At 48.0% G+C, this 10,273-nt stretch overlaps 2 non-coding genes across 2 annotated transcripts; both read right to left on the bottom strand.

Annotated features, from left to right (window-relative positions):
• Positions 1–3,760: 3,760 nt before the first annotated feature.
• Positions 3,761–3,833, bottom strand: TRNAI-GAU (transfer RNA isoleucine (anticodon GAU)). The gene has a single exon. It is a non-coding gene; the product is annotated as a tRNA-Ile (tRNA).
• Positions 3,834–5,522: 1,689 nt separating this feature from the next.
• Positions 5,523–5,595, bottom strand: TRNAI-GAU (transfer RNA isoleucine (anticodon GAU)). Its single transcript has one exon. It is a non-coding gene; the product is annotated as a tRNA-Ile (tRNA).
• Between the last annotated feature and the right edge of the window lie 4,678 nt (positions 5,596–10,273).

Genomic DNA, 10,273 nt, shown 5'->3' with positions numbered 1-10,273 from the left:
GCGCCACGGAAGCTAAAAATTAAATGCTCGTCAGGTATTGTGTAAAAACCTTGACTTTTTACGTCACATCTGAGACCTCACAACACCGCTCCCGGATGGGCTCGAACCACCAACCTATTGGTTAACAGCCGAACGCGCTAACCATTGCGCCACGGAAGCCCAAAAATTAAATGTTCGTCAGGTATTGTGGGAAAACTCTGACATTTTACGTTACATCTGAGACCTCACAACACCGCTCCCGGATGGGCTCGAACCACCAACCTATTGGTTAACAGCCGAACGCGCTAACCATTGAGCCACGGAAGCTCAGAGATTAAATGGTTGTCAGGTGTTGTGGATAAGTTATGACTTATTACGTTACATCTGAGACCCTACAACACCTCTCTCGGTTGGGCTCGAACCACCAACCTTTCGGTTAACAGCCGAACGCGCTAACCATTGCGCCAAGGAAGCCCAAAAAATAAATGGTCGTCAGGTATTGTGGAAAAACTTTGTCTTTCTACGTTACATTTGAGATCCCACAACACCGCTCCCGGGTGGGCTCGAACCACCACCCTATTGGTTAAAAGCTGAACGCGCTAACCATTCAGCCACGGAAGCTCAGAAATTAAATGGTTGTCACGTATGTGGAAAAACTTTGGCTTTCTACGTTACATTTGAGATCCCACAACACCGCTCCCAGGTGGGCTCAAACCACCAACCTATTTGTTAACAGCCGAATGCGTTAACCATTGCGCCACGGAAGCCCAAAAATTAAATGGTCGTCAGGTATTGTGGAAAAACTTTGGCTTTCTACGTTACGTTTGAGATCCCACAACGCCGCTCCCGGGTGGGCTCGAACCACTAACCTATTTGTTAACTGCTGAACGCGCTAACCATTGCGCCACGGAAGCCCAAAAATTAAATGCTCGTCAGGTATTGTGTAAAAACCTTGACTTTTTACGTCACTTCTGAGACCTCACAACACCGCTCCCGGATGGGCTCGAACCACCAACCTATTGGTTAACAGCCGAACGCGCTAACCATTGAGCCACGGAAGCTCAGAAATTAAATGGTCGTCACGTATTGTGGAAAAACTTTGGCTTTCTACGTTACATTTGAGATCCCACAACACCGCTCCCGGGTGGGCTCGAACCACCAACCTATTTGTTAACAGCCGAACGCCCTAACCATTGCGCCAAGGAAGGCCAAAAATTAAATGATCGTCAGGTATTGTGGAAAAACTTTGGCTTTCTACGTTACATTTGAGATCCCACAACGCCGCTCCCGGGTGGGCTCGAACCACTAACCTATTGGTTAACAGCCGAACGCGCTAACCATTGAGCCACGGAGGCTCAGAAATTAAATGGTTGTCACGTATTGTGGAAACGTTTTGACTTTTTACGCTACATCTGAGACCCCACAACACCTCTCCCGGGTGGGCTCGAACCACCAACTTTTCGATTAACAGCTGAACGCGCTAACCATTGCGCCACGGAAGCCCAAAAGTTCAATATTCGTCAGGTATTGTGGAAAAACTCTGACATTTTATGTTACATCTGAGACGTCACAACACCGCTCCCGGAAGGGCTCAAACCACCAGTCTTTTGAATAGCAGCTGAACGCGCTAACCATTGCGCCACGGAAGCCCAAAAGTTCAATATTCGTCAGGTATTGTGGAAAAACTCTGACATTTTATGTTACATCTGAGACGTCACAACACCGCTCCCGGAAGGGCTCAAACCACCAGTCTTTTGAATAGCAGCTGAACGCGCTAACCATTGCGCCACGGAAGCCCAAAAATTAAATGGTCGTCCGGTATTGTGGAAAAACCTGGACTTTTTACGTAACATCTGAGACCTCATAGCACCGCTCCCGGGTGTGCTCGAACCACCAACCTTTCTGTTAACAGCCGAACGCGCTAACGATTGCGTCACGGAAGCCCCAAAATTAAATGGTCGTCCGGTATTGTGGAAAAACCTGGACTTTTTACGTCACATCTGAGACGTCACAACACCGCTCCCGGATGGGCTCGAACCACCAACCTATTGGTTAACAGCCGAACGCGCTAACCATTGAGCCACGGAAGCTCAGAAATTAAATGGTTTTCACGTATTGCGGAAAAGTTTTGACTTTTTACGCTACATCTGAGACCCCACAACACCTCTCTCGGGTGGGCTCGAACCTTCAACCTTTCCATTAACAGCTGAACGCGCTAATCATTGCGCCACGGAAGCCCAAAAATTAAATGGTCGTCAGGTATTGTGGAAAAACATTGGCTTTCTACGTTACATTTGAGATCACACAACACCGCTCCCGGGTGGGCTCGAACCACCAACCTATTGGTTATCAGCCGAACGCGCTAACGATTGCGCCAAGGAAGCCCAAAAATTAAATGCTCGTCAGGTATTGTGTAAAAACCTTGACTTTTTACGTCACTTCTGAGACCTCACAACACCGCTCCCGGATGGGCTCGAACCACCAACCTATTGGTTAACAGCCGAACGCGCTAACCATTGAGCCACGGAAGCTCAGAAATTAAATGGTCGTCACGTATTGTGGAAAAACTTTGGCTTTCTACGTTACATTTGAGATCCCACAACACCGCTCCCGGGTGGGCTCGAACCACCAACCTATTTGTTAACAGCCGAACGCCCTAACCATTGCGCCAAGGAAGGCCAAAAATTAAATGATCGTCAGGTATTGTGGAAAAACTTTGGCTTTCTACGTTACATTTGAGATCCCACAACGCCGCTCCCGGGTGGGCTCGAACCACTAACCTATTGGTTAACAGCCGAACGCGCTAACCATTGAGCCACGGAGGCTCAGAAATTAAATGGTTGTCACGTATTGTGGAAACGTTTTGACTTTTTACGCTACATCTGAGACCCCACAACACCTCTCCCGGGTGGGCTCGAACCACCAACTTTTCGATTAACAGCTGAACGCGCTAACCATTGCGCCACGGAAGCCCAAAAGTTCAATATTCGTCAGGTATTGTGGAAAAACTCTGACATTTTATGTTACATCTGAGACGTCACAACACCGCTCCCGGAAGGGCTCAAACCACCAGTCTTTTGAATAGCAGCTGAACGCGCTAACCATTGCGCCACGGAAGCCCAAAAGTTCAATATTCGTCAGGTATTGTGGAAAAACTCTGACATTTTATGTTACATCTGAGACGTCACAACACCGCTCCCGGAAGGGCTCAAACCACCAGTCTTTTGAATAGCAGCTGAACGCGCTAACCATTGCGCCACGGAAGCCCAAAAATTAAATGGTCGTCCGGTATTGTGGAAAAACCTGGACTTTTTACGTAACATCTGAGACCTCATAGCACCGCTCCCGGGTGTGCTCGAACCACCAACCTTTCTGTTAACAGCCGAACGCGCTAACGATTGCGTCACGGAAGCCCCAAAATTAAATGGTCGTCCGGTATTGTGGAAAAACCTGGACTTTTTACGTCACATCTGAGACGTCACAACACCGCTCCCGGATGGGCTCGAACCACCAACCTATTGGTTAACAGCCGAACGCGCTAACCATTGAGCCACGGAAGCTCAGAAATTAAATGGTTTTCACGTATTGCGGAAAAGTTTTGACTTTTTACGCTACATCTGAGACCCCACAACACCTCTCTCGGGTGGGCTCGAACCTTCAACCTTTCCATTAACAGCTGAACGCGCTAATCATTGCGCCACGGAAGCCCAAAAATTAAATGGTCGTCAGGTATTGTGGAAAAACATTGGCTTTCTACGTTACATTTGAGATCACACAACACCGCTCCCGGGTGGGCTCGAACCACCAACCTATTGGTTATCAGCCGAACGCGCTAACCATTGCGCCAAGGAAGCCCAAAATTTAAATGCTCGTCAGGTATTGTGTAAAAACCTTGACTTTTTACGTCATATCTGAGACCTCACAACACCGCTCCCGGATGGGCTCGAACCACCAACCTATTGCTTAACAGCCGAACGCGCTAACCATTGCGCCACGGAAGCCCAAAACCTAAATGCTCGTCAGGTATTGTGCAAAAAACTTGACTTTTTACGTCACATCTGAGACCTCACAACACCGCTCCCGGATGGGCTCGAACCACCAACCTATTGGTTAACAGCCGAACGCGCTAACCATTGCGCCACGGAAGCCCAAAAGTTAAATACTCGTCAGGTATTGTGTAAAAACCTTGACTTCTTACGTCACATCTGAGACCTCACAACACCGCTCCCGGATGGGCTCGAACCACCAACCTTTCGGCTAACAGCTGAACGCGCTGACCATTGCGCCACTGAAGCCCAAAAATTAAATTTTCGTCAGGTATTGAGGTAAAACTTTGACTTTTTACTTCACATCCGAGACCTCACAACACCGCTCCCGGATGGGCTCGAACCACCAACCTTTCGATTAACAGCCGAACGCGCTAACCATTGAGCCACGGAAGCTCAGAAATTAAATGGTTGTCACGTATTGTGGAAAAGTTTTGACTTTTTACGCTACATCTGAGACCCCACAACACCTCTTCCGGGTGGGCTCGAACCACCAACCTTTCGGTTAACAGCCGAACGCGCTAACCATTCGCCACGGACGCCCAAAAATTAAATGGTCGTCAGGTATTGTGGAAAAACTTTGGCTATTTATGTTACATTTGAGATCCAAAAACACCGCTCCCGGGTGGGCTCGAACCACCAACCTATTGGTTAACAGCCGAACGCGCTAACCATTGAGCCACGGAAGCTCAGAAATTAAATGGTCGTCACGTATTGTGGAAAAACTTTGGCTTTCTACGTTACATTTGAGATCCCACAACACCGCTCCCGGGTGGGCTCGAACCACCAACCTATTGGTTAACAGCCGAACGCGTTAACCATTGCGCCACGGAAGCCCAAAAATTAAATGGTCGTCAGGTATTGCGGAAAAACTTTGGCTTTCTACGTTACGTTTGAGATCCCACAACGCCGCTCCCGGGTGGGCTCGAACCACTAACCTATTTGTTAACTGCTGAACGCGCTAACCATTGCGCCACGGAAGCTAAAAATTAAATGCTCGTCAGGTATTGTGTAAAAACCTTGACTTTTTACGTCACATCTGAGACCTCACAACACCGCTCCCGGATGGGCTCGAACCACCAACCTATTGGTTAACAGCCGAACGCGCTAACCATTGCGCCACGGAAGCCCAAAAATTAAATGTTCGTCAGGTATTGTGGAAAAACTCTGACATTTTACGTTACATCTGAGACCTCACAACACCGCTCCCGGATGGGCTCGAACAACCAACCTATTGGTTAACAGCCGAACGCGCTAACCATTGAGCCACGGAAGCTCAGAGATTAAATGGTTGTCAGGTGTTGTGGATAAGTTATGACTTATTACGTTACATCTGAGACCCTACAACACCTCTCTGGGTTGGGCTCGAATCACCAACCTATAGGTTAACAGCCGAACGTGCTAACCATTGCGCCACGGAAGCCCAAAAATTAAATGGTCGTCAGGTATTGTGGAAAAATTTTGGCTTTCTACGTTACATTTGAGATCACACAACACCGCTCCCGGGTGGGCTCGAACCACCAACCTATTGGTTATCAGCCGAACGCGCTAACCATTGCGCCAAGGAAGCCCAAAATTTAAATGCTCGTCAGGTATTGTGTAAAAACCTTGACTTTTTACGTCATATCTGAGACCTCACAACACCGCTCCCGGATGGGCTCGAACCACCAACCTATTGCTTAACAGCCGAACGCGCTAACCATTGCGCCACGGAAGCCCAAAACCTAAATGCTCGTCAGGTATTGTGCAAAAAACTTGACTTTTTACGTCACATCTGAGACCTCACAACACCGCTCCCGGATGGGCTCGAACCACCAACCTATTGGTTAACAGCCGAACGCGCTAACCATTGCGCCACGGAAGCCCAAAAGTTAAATACTCGTCAGGTATTGTGTAAAAACCTTGACTTCTTACGTCACATCTGAGACCTCACAACACCGCTCCCGGATGGGCTCGAACCACCAACCTATTGGTTAACAGCCGAACGCGCTAACCATTGCGCCACGGAAGCTAAAAATTAAATGCTCGTCAGGTATTGTGTAAAAACCTTGACTTTTTACGTCACATCTGAGACCTCACAACACCGCTCCCGGAGCATTTAATTTTTGGGCTTCCGTGGCGCAATGGTTAGCGCGTTCAGCAGTTAACAAATAGGTTAGTGGTTCGAGCCCACCCGGGAGCGGCGTTGTGGGATCTCAAACGTAACGTAGAAAGCCAAAGTTTTTCCACAATACCTGACGACCATTTAATTTTTGGGCTTCCGTGGCGCAATGGTTAACGCATTCGGCTGTTAACAAATAGGTTGGTGGTTTGAGCCCACCTGGGAGCGGTGTTGTGGGATCTCAAATGTAACGTAGAAAGCCAAAGTTTTTCCACATACGTGACAACCATTTAATTTCTGAGCTTCCGTGGCTGAATGGTTAGCGCGTTCAGCTTTTAACCAATAGGGTGGTGGTTCGAGCCCACCCGGGAGCGGTGTTGTGGGATCTCAAATGTAACGTAGAAAGACAAAGTTTTTCCACAATACCTGACGACCATTTATTTTTTGGGCTTCCTTGGCGCAATGGTTAGCGCGTTCGGCTGTTAACCGAAAGGTTGGTGGTTCGAGCCCAACCGAGAGAGGTGTTGTAGGGTCTCAGATGTAACGTAATAAGTCATAACTTATCCACAACACCTGACAACCATTTAATCTCTGAGCTTCCGTGGCTCAATGGTTAGCGCGTTCGGCTGTTAACCAATAGGTTGGTGGTTCGAGCCCATCCGGGAGCGGTGTTGTGAGGTCTCAGATGTAACGTAAAATGTCAGAGTTTTCCCACAATACCTGACGAACATTTAATTTTTGGGCTTCCGTGGCGCAATGGTTAGCGCGTTCGGCTGTTAACCAATAGGTTGGTGGTTCGAGCCCATCCGGGAGCGGTGTTGTGAGGTCTCAGATGTGACGTAAAAAGTCAAGGTTTTTACACAATACCTGACGAGCATTTAATTTTTAGCTTCCGTGGCGCAATGGTTAGCGCGTTCAGCAGTTAACAAATAGGTTAGTGGTTCGAGCCCACCCGGGAGCGGCGTTGTGGGATCTCAAACGTAACGTAGAAAGCCAAAGTTTTTCCACAATACCTGACGACCATTTAATTTTTGGGCTTCCGTGGCGCAATGGTTAACGCGTTCGGCTGTTAACCAATAGGTTGGTGGTTCGAGCCCAGCCGGGAGCGGTGTTGTGGGATCTCAAATGTAACGTAGAAAGCCAAAGTTTTTCCACAATACGTGACGACCATTTAATTTCTGAGCTTCCGTGGCTCAATGGTTAGCGCGTTCGGCTGTTAACCAATAGGTTGGTGGTTCGAGCCCACCCGGGAGCGGTGTTTTTGGATCTCAAATGTAACATAAATAGCCAAAGTTTTTCCACAATACCTGACGACCATTTAATTTTTGGGCGTCCGTGGCGAATGGTTAGCGCGTTCGGCTGTTAACCGAAAGGTTGGTGGTTCGAGCCCACCCGGATGAGGTGTTGTGGGGTCTCAGATGTAGCGTAAAAAGTCAAAACTTTTCCACAATACGTGACAACCATTTAATTTCTGAGCTTCCGTGGCTCAATGGTTAGCGCGTTCGGCTGTTAATCGAAAGGTTGGTGGTTCGAGCCCATCCGGGAGCGGTGTTGTGAGGTCTCGGATGTGAAGTAAAAAGTCAAAGTTTTACCTCAATACCTGACGAAAATTTAATTTTTGGGCTTCAGTGGCGCAATGGTCAGCGCGTTCAGCTGTTAACCGAAAGGTTGGTGGTTCGAGCCCTCCCGGGAGCGGTGTTGTGTCGTCTCAGATGTAACGTAAAATGTCAGAGTTTTTCCACAATACCTGACGAACATTTAATTTTTGGGCGTCCGTGGCGAATGGTTAGCGCGTTCGGCTGTTAACCGAAAGGTTGGTGGTTCGAGCCCTCCCGGGAGCGGTGTTGTGACGTCTCAGATGTAACGTAAAATGTCAGAGTTTTTCCACAATACCTGACGAGCATTTAATATTTGGGCTTCCGTGGCGCAATGGTTAGCGCGTTCAGCTGTTAATCGAAAGGTTGGTGGTTCGAGCCCACCCGGGAGAGGTGTTGTGAGGTCTCAGATGTAGCGTGAAAAGTCAAACTTTTTCCATAATACGTGATAACCATTTATTTTCTGATCTTTCGTGGCTCAATGGTTAGCGCGTTCGGCTGTTAACCAATAGCTTGGTGTTTCGAGCCCACCCGGGAGCGTTGTTTTTGGATCTCAAATGTAACGTAAATAGCCAAAGTTTTTCCGCAATACCTGACGACCATTTTTTTTGGGCGTCCGTGGCGCAATGGTTAGCGCGTTCGGCTGTTAACCGAAAGGTTGGTGGTTCGAGCCCATCCGGGAGCGGTGTTGTGAGGCCTCAGATGTGAAGTAAAAAGTCAAAGTTTTACCTCAATACCTGACGAAAATTTAATTTTTGGGCTTCAGTGGCGCAATGGTCAGCGCGTTCAGCTGTTAACCGAAAGGTTGGTGGTTCGAGCCCTCCCGGGAGCGGTGTTGTGACGTCTCAGATGTAACGTAAAATGTCAGAGTTTTTCCAAAATACCTGACGAGCATTTAATTTTTGGGCTTCCGTGGCGCAATGGTTAGCGCGTTCAGCTGTTAATCGAAAGGTTGGTGGTTCGAGCCCACCCGGAAGAGGTGTTGTGGGGTCTCAGATGTAGCGTAAAAAGTCAAAACTTTTTCCATAATACGTGATAACCATTTATTTTCTTATCTTTCGTGGCTCAATGGTTAGCGCGTTCGGCTGTTAACCAATAGCTTGGTGGTTCGAGCCCACCCGGGAGCGGTGTTTTTGGATCTCAAATAAAACGTAAATAGCCAAAGTTTTTCTACAATACCTGACGACCATTTAATTTTTGGGCTTCCGTGGCGCAATGGTTAGTGCAATCAGCTGTTAACCGAAAGGTTGGTGGTTCGAGCCCAAACGAGAGAGGATTTGTGGGGTCTCAGATGTAGCGAGAAAAGTCGTAACTTTTCAACAATACCTGACAACCATTTAATTTTTGGGCGTCCGTGGCGCAATGGCTAGCGCGTTCGGCTGTTAACCGAAAGGTTGGTGGTTCGAGCCCATCCGGGAGCGGTGTTGTGACGTCTCAGATGTTACGTAAAATGTCAGAGTTTTTCCACAATACCTGACGAACATTTAATTTTTGGGCTTCCGTGGCGCAGTAATTAGCGCGTCCAGCTCTTAATCGAAAGGTTGGTGGTTCGAGCCCACCCGGAAGAGGTGTTGTGGGGTCTCAGATGTTGCGTTAAAAGTCAAAACTTTTCCACAATACGTGACAACCATTTAATTTCTGATCTTCCTTGGCTCAATGGTTAGCGCGTTCGGCTGTTAACCAATAGGTTGGTGGTTCGTGCCCACCCGGGAGCGGTGTTTTTGGATCTCAAATAAAACGTAAATAGCCAAAGTTTTTCCACAATACCTGACGACCATTTAATTTTTGGGCTTCAGTGGCGCAATGGTCAGCGCGTTCAGCTGTTAATCGAAAGGTTGGTGGTTCGAGCCCACCCGGAAGAGGTGTTGTGGGGTCTCAGATGTAGCGTAAAAAGTCAAAACTTTTCCACAATACGTGACAACCATTTAATTTCTGAGCTTCCGTGGCTCAATGGTTAGCGCGTTCGGCTGTTAATCGAAAGGTTTTTGGTTCGAGCCCATCCGGGAGCGGTGTTGTGAGGTCTCGGATGTGAAGTAAAAAGTCAAAGTTTTACCTCAATACCTGACGAAAATTTAATTTTTGGGCTTCAGTGGCGCAATGGTCAGCGCGTTCAGCTGTTAACCGAAAGGTTGGTGGTTCGAGCCCTCCCGGGAGCGGTGTTGTGTCGTCTCAGATGTAACGTAAAATGTCAGAGTTTTTCCACAATACCTGACGAGCATTTAATTTTTGGGCTTCCGTGGCGCAATGGTTAGCGCGTTCAGCTGTTAACCGAAAGGTTGGTGGTTCGAGCCCTCCCGGGAGCGGTGTTTTTGGATCTCAAATGTAACGTAAATAGCCAAAGTTTTTCCACAATACCTGACGACCATTTAATTTTTGGGCGTCCGTGGCGAATGGTTAGCGCGTTCGGCTGTTAACCGAAAGGTTGGTGGTTCGAGCCCATCCGGGAGCGGTGTTGTGAGGTCTCGGATGTGAAGTAAAAAGTCAAGGTTTTATCTCAATACCTGACGAAAATTTAATTTTTGGGCTTCAGTGGCGCAATGGTCAGCGCGTTC

The sequence above is a fragment of the Phalangium opilio genome, unplaced genomic scaffold, assembly GCF_054372755.1.
Source record: "Phalangium opilio isolate 3A_F unplaced genomic scaffold, DU_Popi_V2 ptg000101l_1, whole genome shotgun sequence".
Classification (NCBI taxonomy): domain Eukaryota; kingdom Metazoa; phylum Arthropoda; class Arachnida; order Opiliones; family Phalangiidae; genus Phalangium; species Phalangium opilio.
This window is presented reverse-complemented; position numbering and strand designations above follow the sequence as displayed.